The sequence below is a fragment of the Lycium ferocissimum genome, chromosome 2 (assembly GCF_029784015.1).
Source record: "Lycium ferocissimum isolate CSIRO_LF1 chromosome 2, AGI_CSIRO_Lferr_CH_V1, whole genome shotgun sequence".
Classification (NCBI taxonomy): domain Eukaryota; kingdom Viridiplantae; phylum Streptophyta; class Magnoliopsida; order Solanales; family Solanaceae; genus Lycium; species Lycium ferocissimum.
Window position 1 is genome coordinate 20210566 of NC_081343.1, and position 10331 is coordinate 20220896.

Sequence of the window (10331 nt, forward strand, 5' to 3'; positions counted from 1 at the left end):
CGGACATTTACATACCATTCCACAAGACTCTACTAGAAACTGCTCTTGTACTTGTGAGACCGGTAACCTAGGGCTCTGATACCAACTTGTCACCACCAAAATTCGAGTCTGTGCGGGCACCTACTTATTCCGACCTAGTAGGCGAACCCTTCCTTACCAACTAGCACATTAAGGAACGAATTAAATAAATTCATAAATAAACCATTTATCTTCATAAATGTAAAAATGTATACAAGACTTTACAACATTTTCCCAAAAACCCGATCCAAGTCAGTGTTGTGGTATGTGCAACCCGATCCAAGTCAGTGTTGCGAAACGTGCAACCTGATCCAAATCTATATAAAAATCAATGAGTGAATGTATGATAACAATGATCGCACGGATGAATCAATGCTCGTGCCACAGTTGGACACATATCACAACAACAACAACAGCAACAACAACATCAATATCATAACTTTTCTTTCCTTCCAACTAGTCCCCCATAGTGCATAGAATCCTCCAAACTTATGGTAATCGCTAAGCATGAGTCCTAGAGTTACTAACAGGCCACAAGCTCGACACATATAACCACAAGCCAACATAACATATCAAGGTGACAAACCACGAACAACAATACCACCCTAAGAATTCATCCCAACTTCATACCCGAAGGTGCACATGATGTGTCCATCGATCCTTAATTTAATCTACAATATTAAGTACAAAAAATAATCAACCTAGAATAACCATCCCAACTACTTATTCGTCGACCCAGGCATGCTTTCTCCATCACTTTTTATTTGCATATATATATATATATATGAATTACTAATCAGAGTCTATCAAGTAAACCGTAACCTACCTCGAGGCCGAGCATGCCATGAACATCCCGCTGATCTTCAACTTAGCATTTCAGAACCGTGACCCGCAACGGAGAGTCTTGGAATATCAAGGAACCCCAAAGAACAAGAGTCAATATTCTAGGAATTTATTCAAGCTTCAGGTTTTGCAAGGAAAAGATTTGAATTTATTCTCAACTAGATTCGCTAGGTTTTTAGGAACTAATAATCCGAGTTTTATTGTTGACTAAGTCACCTAAGTCATTACTAATATTCCGCCTCCTATAAAATTCCAATTTTAAGAACTAAGTTTGAAACCCATTTACAAAATAGATAAAAGATAAGAAACTAGAGGTTGGTTAATCTTCCTAGCGTAAGACCTTGAAGGATTCGTTCAAGAATACTTGAATTTTAAGCTTAGTCACGACCCAACTAGAGACGCGGGCACACCGACGCTCGTCACCGAAGCACCCTTGCCTCGTTTCAAACTCTTACTCTTAAGGGGCCGTGTGAATTACCGCACAAATTTTTTTTTCCATTTGCATGATCACTTTATAATATAATTATAAACTCGAACTAATAAACTGTATTAATTTAATTTTACAAAGGCGACAATCCAGCCTACAAAGCATACGTACATATCTTGTCCACAGCCTACAGACAATATACATATAGCATCAAAATGGGCTAAGTGCTACGTGCCCAAATATATACACAAAAGTAATATGACAATGCTAAATAGAGACATTTGGAGCACACAAATGACACTGTGAGCTAAAAGACGACCGTCTATCTCCACTGCATGGCTGCATAAGACGCAATGCGATCCCGCAAGAAGGACGTCGATACAAGACAAACAATGTACCGATACGTAAGACATGAAGCAAATATCGAACGTAGAACAAGGACAATAACATGAAAGAATAGCATATTATAGGGTAAGAAAGATAACTTTTTGTACATGTAAATGCCCTTAAATGACGGATACTATGCGTAATGCCTGATCTTTAGCGCGAACGTGCATGCCGATCCATACATCTATTATATTCTTTAACGGAACGTGCGGCCCGATCCATGCATCTATTATATTTGCGCTGCGACGTGCGGCCGATCCATATGCATTATGCTTTGCTTCCTTTGAAAATAGCTCCTTTGATATATACATATAATAGAGCATACCATATCGCCGAGGCGTCGGCTCCGATCCATTTGACCATACATCCCGCGTCCGGGCATCCCGTGTCCGGGACGAAATCATGTATCATACTCAGCGATCGGTGTTGTGCGCCTTGCGCGCCTTCCCTTTATTCCCATCTTCCCGTATACATATACTTATGCATACAATACATAGACAACATGGACTAGTATTATAAGGCGAGACTACCAATAAAACGTGGCATTAAAAAAAGCGTAGCATATGATCATAGGCTTCATATAATATTTCCTTTAGAATCTTTTAGAAAGTAGAGCCACAATAAGAAGTAAGATTGAATTCATGAACCAAGCGGACACTTTCATACTCATATTGAGCTCTTAACCTGGAACTCTTAGTCGTGGACTCCTTCTTTACGGTCGTCATCAACGTATCTTCTTCATAAATTTCACCGTTATTGGCATCATAGAAAGGTTCTCTTTAAAATAATTACAACACCTATCATTTGGTAAGCGGGACGATAAGGAAGAATCCGGGAATAGTGGACCCACCTCGGTCAAGTGAGGCGGCATATACAATTTACATATAGTACACTCCGTGGCATTACTTGTGAGGGTTTTAGAGTAATCGAGTCCTATTCGTGCAAGTTCTAGGTGTTTAGACCATCCTTTCACTATTCATAAGCTTTTGGTTCAATTCTACTGAAGGAATCGTGGCCAATTTCCAATGTGGATTTCTAGAGTTAGGGAGATCCCCGCGGCGCGCAAGCCTATACGTCTAAGATATGCCAAGGAAAGGAGGAAGTCTTTCGTACCTTTTTCGCTTCTTTCACGCCTCCAAATCTCCGCTCCAAATTCGCCAAAATCTACAATTTGGTCACGTTTACCAAGTGTCAATTTAGGCATCTAGAAGTTGAAATTCAAAGTAGCCATTTGTTTGCGAAATTTCGGCATAGCACTTCCCCCTGTGTAAATACACCCTCCCGCCAAGTTCAACTTGGCCAATTTCAATCAACAACAAAGGAATTCGACCGGCCAAACTAACAAGACAATATCAACAACCATACTACAATTTCAATGATCAACCCAAGGTACATACTAACAATTTAATCGATATACTACTTCCTTCAAGACTTTCCAACTCCAATAAAAACATTAACAACATTGTAATTCATATACCAACAACACCATACTAACAACATTATGTTGAATTTTACATAAACTTTTAGAACAAGTCTCCAACTACTACCATTTCACTAAAGTCATCCCTTCATTTCCAACATAGTATCCACAACAACAACAACCAAACACTAGATAAAATAACTAAAACATGATCCCTACGCACATATATATACATGCACGACCAACTACTACTTTTGCATGACCCAACCAACACAACTTCACTTCTTAGCTATTAAATCCTTACTTTACATTATAGAGCTTACCATAACAATAATTACAATGTTAAGTAAAATTAATTCACCACACTCTTCCATAATCCATGCCATTCGCCACACACCCCACATGTATATTTTTCATAAAATTCCATAGGCTTCTTAACAACAACAACAACAACACACAACACAACACATACAACACATGCACACACACGCACGGTTTACCCTTGTAGTCACGGCCACACCATGGTTTTACTCCTCCAAAATTTCATCCACTTTTTTACACACTACATGCAAAATCGTCCATAACATACAAGAAAGAATCAAACCTTACCTTTTCTTCAATTCTTCACTTAGCTAAGATTTGCAACTTTGCTAGAACATGGATTCTTCTTGCTCCAAAGACCACTCCACCTCGTTAGGGACCCTTGAATTGGTAGGAAATGATTTTTGAAGAAATTTTTTGTAACTTTCTTGGAATTTTTCTACTTGGCAATGGCCTTTGAAATTTTCTCCTTCTTTTCTCCTTCTTCCTCTTCTTGAAATTTCTAGAGAATTTTGATGAATATAAGATGACTTTCCACATAAATACATACAAGTCTTCCACCAAATTTTTCCCATATTTATAAATAGGTCCTTCCATAAAAATATGGCTACATGATCCCTTTCTTTCCTTTCTTGAAATTTCTAGAGAATTGACCAAATTAGATGACTTATTTGTCATCCTTGCCCATATTTCTTCACGTGGCCAATATGGCCCACTTTGGAACTTTCATGAACTTTTACGTAAAATTCTCGTTTTGCCCCTCGACTTTTCTTAATATTACCATTTTACCCCTAGCCTTCCATTATTTCCCGACCCACTGGACTTTCTCTTTTTGCCCTTAACCTTTCACAATATTTCCATACTAATAATAGTCATAAATAATATTCAAAACCAACTTGTACATTAAAATAATTTTGGAACCCAGTCTTGTCCTTAACTTCTCACCACTTTCTCGCAATATCCGAACGTATGAAATACGGGCTATAACATAGAAATTCCATTTTATCATCTTAGACTCGAATAGTTAAGAAACCTCCCTTTTATTAGCTTGGAAGATGAACTCTTAGTGAAATGGAATACTAAATGAAAGAGAGATGGAGTAAATGAGATAGAAGGGTTACCTTCTCCAAGAAACCATGAGATTAGCTCTCCAAATGTCCCAGGTGGCGGCTGAGATTTAGGGTTTTGAGAAAAATAGGGTCAAGTCCCGAAATGGGGTTTAAATACTAGGAAAATTCTGCTTTATTCACCCTGGCAGACCGCATGTCCAGCGGTCACGCTGTTGCGGAGAAGGAGGCCACTGTGGCGGTCCCATGCAAAAGTTGACTCACCGCTATTGTGGTTTGGAAGGCGGTTGTGGCGGTAGTGCCGTGGCTGTCCTCTAGCCGCTATGGCGCCTTACTGGGCCCCAGTGGCCCTTTACGATTTTAAATCTTTCCAACATGGTTCCGGATTAATTTAATAGGAAAATTTTCCTGCGTGACTAAGTTGCATTGATCAAAAGACATTTTGCGATGCGAAACTCGAGAAAATCATGGTAACGACCAAACGGGTCGTTACACCTATGATGTTGTGTTGTCATTGAGGGTTGTTGTAAGCTAAACGAAGCTTGGATTTTGAGTTGTGGCTACTGTATAAGGTAAGTATAATACCCTTTTGCTTGTGCTTAAGGTTATTTTTTGTGTTGGTTGATGTAAATAGTTGAAGAAAGAATAAACTAGTTGTAGAGATGCTATTTGGGATTGTTGAGTTTCAAGAGTTGTTTTCTTGTTACTTTTGTATGGTATAAGGCTGGAATTCTTGATGAAGGTACTTGTTATATTGTTATAGATATTATTGAGTTAAAGTAAGAAGTCCATAAGGGATGAAATGAGGGGTTCCAATCCGAGCTTGCCGCTCGTCCTAAGATATCGGTGACTTGTTATTGATACATTGTGCCTAATTGTTAGTGTTATGCTTGTTGTGCTTCCCTGGTTGTTTTTTTTATATGTGGAGTTGGAGGAAGTCAATATTATAGGGGGGATGCTGCCCAAATTTACATAGACGAGCTACTAGCTTAGAGTTATAACTTAGTTCCTTCTCGACTCTAATTAAAGGCCCTATTGCATTATGTAGATTAAGTGTATCATGGGCTTCTTCGGAAGTACTGTGGAAAAAAGGAGATTGAGGTATGTTAAGGCTAATCCTTTCTTCTTTGGCATGATCTAAAGTGAATGAACGTAAATGAAACGTGTATTCCATAATGAAATCTGCTCTTAGTAGTTAGGGATGTTCATGTCATTTATTTACTTAGTATTGTTTCAAGCATGTTGTTATGTATAATCCTTGAGTCTTATTGAGGCACATAATAATTGTAGTGATTTTCATAATGGAATCGGAGGTGCAACTGTCACACCCTTAATCCGATAGGGTGTGATGGGCACCCGACCCTTACCTAGGGCCGAGCGAACCCACTGACACTCGTGACACCTATGATCGTACTGGGCTGGGCCCTCACGTCGTACAATGAAAACATAACAAACTTCACAAAACATGCTTCTACCTCTTCCAATCAGATAAAATCTGTAACATATAGAACTTTAAATACAATGCGTTACATCGGCTTACATAGCTGTTTACATAACCGACATCTTATACCCACGACACAGTCTGCAAAGTCTCTAACACGGAACATGAAACCATAACATAATAATCTGACTCGGCAAAGCCTCCGGAGAAAATGGAGCTCGCCAATCCCGCTGGAACATCTTCTCGCTAATATCTTGCTCATTTGGTGTACTCGCGCGGCATGAAATGAGCCCCCGAAGAAAGGGGGTCAGTACGGGATATGTACTGAGTATGTAAAGCATGAAATGTAATAAGCGGGATCATACTGAAGTAAAGAATATAGAAAGTCGTAAGACTTGCCTTTTGAAAACATATGTCATGCATGTCAATGTCATAAAATCATTGTAAAAACATATAACGTGCCCCGGCCCTCTGATGAGGGACGCGGTGAGTAAAATCATAAAATCATCATATGTACATATAACGTGCCCCGGCCCTCTACGGAGGGACGCGGTAAGTAAAAATCATGTAAAGAGTAAAGAAAATCATATGCCGTACATGTAACGTGCCCCGGCCCTCTAATGAGGGACGCGGTAAAGGGAATCATCATATGCCATCACTGCCACCTCCCCTCACATCATCATATCATATAACGTGCCCCGCCTCCCAGTGAGGGACGCGGTGAACAATGCAATGAGGTGCACGAATACATGCCCGGCCCGGGACGCTTGATAAAGGACATATTGAGGCCGGGCACGAGCAGAGTAGTGAGAAACCATATGCACATAAATCATTTCCAGAGACTCAATGAAGTAATCATAAACGAATCGTCATTTGAAAATCGGGACAATAGTTATATCAAAATCTTTCGGACAGTGCTCGGAAACATATCAAATATCATAAGTATATCAAAGTATCGTAGGGACCATAGTCGTATATCAAATCATTCCGAGCCCGCCTATAAAAATCAAAGTCATTATACGTTACAAAGCTTCTTACGAACGTTTCAAAGCAATCCGGTTCTTTTTACGAAAGTTACGGACATTTCTAGACATAGGATTCTTTAGGAACAAAACCGGTTATACAGCATTCTAATCCAACTATATCGGAGACATAAGGACCGTAGCATGACCATATTATGGATACTAACATCAATAAGCAATTATAAGTCATGAACATGCTCGGAAATTAAGAGCGGAATTACCTCGAAACTCGTGTCATAGCTTAATTACAACTAGGACATGCCAAAGAAAGAAGGGGTGAGCTTTACATACCTTAGCCGCTTTCTAAGCTAATCCAAACTTGAGTCTCGACTTCTCACGATCTACAACAATGTCATTAGACACCAAACATTAGCCATAGTCGCTTAGAATTCCAATTCCAACTAACACTTTATTTACCGAAATTCCGGCAGCATCTCCCCTATAAATCCAACACCCCCGAGAATTCAACTCGGCCAATACCAACAACAACCATACCAACAACCATAATAACAATATCCATAAGTGATTCAAAACGCATTCTAACATTAATAATTCCTTTCTACACAATTCGACAACATTTCATTTATATTCAAATAAACTACATATGATCAATTCAATACCAATGCTCTCAAGTTCAAATACCAATCCAAGGTCATTCAATCAAGATTCAAGAACATTTCAAACAATCCGCTCAATGATCAAACAAGCCAAACCAATACATGCTTTTCACCCGAAACCATTCCAATTCAACAAGAACACTACCAACACCTTTCTTTCTTCCACATTCATAAATTATCTCAACAATACATATGTTTACAACTTCATTTTCATAATTTCAAGAAACCATATCAAGATCACATTATCTTCCAATTCAGCCCACATGATTATAACCTTAACTTGGACCATTAAAACTTCATTTTACATCATAGAATTCACAACGACGACAACCAAAATACTACATAAAATTTGCCCATCATGTTCCACCAAAACAGCCCCTACACGGCCAAGTCTTCAACATACATAATTCCATGAAGTCCATTCATTTCTACACATTCTACCACACACACAACCATCCATAATACACAATCCAAACATGCTAAATAAATTAGTTCTTCACTTCTATACCACACTACATATACACGGCCATATAACACAACACCATACCTTTATGAACTTCATCCCTTTCTACATATCACAACATGCATAAACACCTATAAAACATGTAAGGAAGATTGAACCTTACCTTTTTCCCTTCAACTTGTCTCCTCGGCTAGGACTACCATTTGCAAGAACGAACGATTTTCTTGTCCCAACAACTACTCCACGTCGACGAGGACCTTTCAATTAGTGGAAAGGCTAGGAGAAATTAATTTTTCATGGCCAAGACCCAAGGGCCAAATTCGGCCAGCCCTTGGCCGTCTCTCTCTTCTCCTTTTTTTTTTCTCCATCTCTCTTGAATTTTCTAAATATGGAAGATGAATTGGTCATGTTTTTTTTTTCATGACTTAGATATATATATATATATATATATATATATATATATATATATATATATATATGGCTGGTCATGTGCCCTTTATTTTCCTCCAATTTTCTCAATTTTTCTAGAATTTTCTTTAAATAGAAAGAATGACTAATTCCTTGACTTGGTCATCTTTTGCCCACATATTTATATATCTTGCACCATAAGATGAACACATATCCCCTTTAATGGATAGAATCAATTGGCCAACCATGGGTGGGACCCACGGCCACTTTGGCCATTTCATGAAATCATTTTTCCAACTTTTAGCCTCCAACTTCTCCTTATCCCAAATTTACCCTTCATGCTCCATTCCAATAAAAAGGATGAATACGCAACTTATACATTCTAAAAAAAATTATAACCTTGTCCTTAACTTCCCGTCATTAACTCGGAATATTCAAATGTACAAAATGCGAGGTATAACAGCAACGACCTTACGTCACTCTGATAGGCTCTATATGTTTCCTTATCATACTCATGCATCTACACATATAGGATATTATGATGATGATGCCCATAGCGGCCTGATGGCTTTATATACCCATATATATATATATATATATATATACATGCACCACAGATCAGTTGGCCATGATGATGATGCCCACAGAGGCTTGAAGGCGTTATATACGCATATATATGCACGACAGCGTTATATACGCATATATACTGTACTTATGTCACGATCCAACCCCGTAGGCCGTGACTAGTGCCCGAATTGGGCACCCAAACACAATCGTCGAATCCGAGTCGCAAACAGATAGCTTATACGGACACAAATATCAAACGCTGTCTCAGATTATATCAAACTGTCGCAACATATGTCAAACACGGCCTATATATATATATCGAAGCGACAAGGCTATCAAATGGCGCAACGTCTCAAAACATATACAATGCAAGCGATTTAGGTATGGCCGCGAATGGGATCGCCCAAAAATAAATAACATACAAACACGACCGTATTTAAGTAGGCACAACCCACATACATGTCCACGTACCTCTAAACGGACAAATGAATCATAAGACGGGACGGGCCCCGCCGTACCCTTGAATAATATATATACAAATGCAACGAACGAATATATACCAAAATATGGCTCCGGAATAAGGGGAGCACTCAACAAACACTTGAGGGTGTCCTAAATAGGTGGATCACCAAACCGTGCGTCCGTACCGGCGGGCATGAAACGCATCCCCCGAAGAAAGGGGTCGGTACAAAAAAATATGTACCGAGTATGCAAAGCGAGAGATATAGTATACAAATCGAATCATACTCGAATGTACAGAAAGTAAATGCGTTTCCAAAATACCAAAATGTTACTTCAAAATATAAGTCATGCATATATACGGGAAATATGGTATATATGGCGCCATACCATATATATAACACCGAAAGTTTCAAATCTCCGTATCCCCGTCACATATCATACACAACATATCGCCATACACAACATAACACCAAATATAGCGAAACCGGCCCTCGAGCGAGGAACTCGGTGAACCATAAATACAAACATAACATATATAACAAAACGTGCATATATATATATATATCCGGATATATATAAAGATATAACGAATGCACGAGCGGAGTCATGAGGAATCATATGCATAAAATCATTGTCATGAATCCAAAAGATAAGTAAAATAATCATACTTGAAATCAGAATAATAATACAACATTTTCTTTCAAAGGTTGTCGAAATTACATAAAGGAACGTTGCGGGACCCACGAACGAGTGTAGACCCGAGCTGGGCCCGCCTATGGAAAACATACTCATCCTACATCATACAACCCTCTATGAAAATCTCAAAGCAATCCGAGCTTTTCTGTGAAAGTTATGGGCGTTTGAAGTT